We start from the raw sequence: 2,117 nt of genomic DNA on the forward strand, positions 1-2,117 counted from the left end.
GTCTTAAGGAATGTCTATGGAGACTGGGGGAGGGGCAGTGTAGAGATAGACTAGTCATGTCTAGTGTCATCTCTATCTCTCTAGTGTACATACAATAAGCCAGTAGCAAATGAACTCATCAGCTGCTCTGGGCCTCTGCTGCAGAATCTACAGCTAAGCCTAGTGTAACTGATATGCCTGTCAGGGATAGATGGAAGCAGCTGTCAGATCAGAGAAATGGAGTCATTCAGACCAATGATTGGACTCCTTGGGGGTGGGAATAAAGTAAGTTGGGCCAAGGAAGCGTACTATAGTTAAAATGATGAGGAACTCGCTGTCCTGAAGTGACTTGCCCAGAGTGAGGTAACTCCATGGAGTTTAGGTTCCTAGCAGACTGTAACATGCAATGAGCAAATAACAGTCTGGTCCCTTAGGAGAGGGAGTGGTCAATTATCAGATGAACACACACATATATATATATATATATATATTGCCTTTATTTATCTAGACAAGTCAGTTAAGAACAAATTCTTATTTACAGTAACGGCCTACATAAACACTCACAATGTGTGGGTGGGATACATATTCTCCCTTGAGTCTGTTCCACAACACATACCTTTTAAATAAACAGTTTTTAAAACTGTCCTTCCATTGTTCCTCTACAGTTATTGAACTTCTTCTATACTGTCAGTATTGTCCTTTCTATGCTGGAAACGCCATGGGTGTGTATTAAAATGGCACCCTGTTCCCTATATAGTGCACTCCTTTTGACCAGAACTCTATGGGCCCTGGAACCCTATTCCCTATATAGTGCACTACTTTTGACCAGAACCCTATGGGCCCTGGCACCCTATTCCCTATATAGTGAACTACTTTTGACCAGAACTCTATGGGCCCTGGAACCCTATTCCCTATATAGTGAACTACTTTTGACTAGGGTGCCAGGGCCCATAGGGTTCTGGTCAAAAGGAGTGCACTATATAGGGAATAGGGTGCCAGGGCCCTAGTCAAAAATAGTGCACTATATAGGGAATAGGGTGCGTCCAGGCTCTGGTCAAAGTAGTTCACTATATATGGAATCGGGTGCCAGTCTATGGACTTCTCCAGCCTCTGAGACGTTTGTCTCAGAAACACACAGCATCCTTGGAAAGCCTGAATCATATAAACACACAACGGTGCTATTCTGGGTCTCCAGGAAATTCTGTGGACAGATATACTTCCTGTTCTTCAACATGCAGGAAAATAACATGGACTTTGATGAAACATTGATATGGCCCTGCATTCTCCGTCTGAAATGGACTGCTACTGACCACATGAAGAAAAATTACAATAAAAATGAAAATACATAGACTTTTGTTTTATGTTTTAAGTCAAATTGTGTCAAAAGTGAAACATTCTGCACTCATAGCTATATGTTATTGTATAACTTTACGTGCTACAAGTTCATGTTTAATACATTGCCATGATATCAAGAAAGAATGCATTGGTAAATGAGATTATTTAAAGAAGTTTAGGCCTAGTGAATAACCACTTCATGAGAAAAAAAAGAAAAGAATACGGACATTTAACTGTTGATGCCCGAGGGTGGCGCTATAGGAACGGTCCGTTATTGAGCGCAACATGACTACTCTTTACAGCCCTGTGGAGCCCTGTGGAGTAGATGACCGTATTAGCATGTGTAGCTCCATTGAGGGCTTCCACCATTGTAATGTAGTTAACTGGGTGAGACTTTATTGTCTGATCCCTCCTGATGACTCTGTTTGAGTCATGTCCAACCGGGTCATCAGGAGGGATCAGACAATCGTAAATAAGACAATTGACTACTTCAAATAGAAATAGGCTCAATGGCGCTGCCCGTGGGTTCACAGACGCTATAATGGCACAGATATAAAAACATAAATTCTCTATCTATCTCTATGACAGCAGCTTTTTCGGTCATCAGTCCAAAGTAATCGAGTATAATCTCAAATATGATTTAATAACTAGTAAACACTGATTTGCCCATTTCAAATTACTTTACTTAGATTTTACGAATGATTTTGCGTCGCAAAATAATGGGATATTGGCTCTATTTAATGGGGGTATATTTACAGTGTTGGAGCTCGATTGTAATTCCTTGTCGAGCGGGAACCAGAAGT

This window comes from Salvelinus fontinalis, chromosome 39 (genome assembly GCF_029448725.1).
Source record: "Salvelinus fontinalis isolate EN_2023a chromosome 39, ASM2944872v1, whole genome shotgun sequence".
In the NCBI taxonomy this organism is placed as follows: domain Eukaryota; kingdom Metazoa; phylum Chordata; class Actinopteri; order Salmoniformes; family Salmonidae; genus Salvelinus; species Salvelinus fontinalis.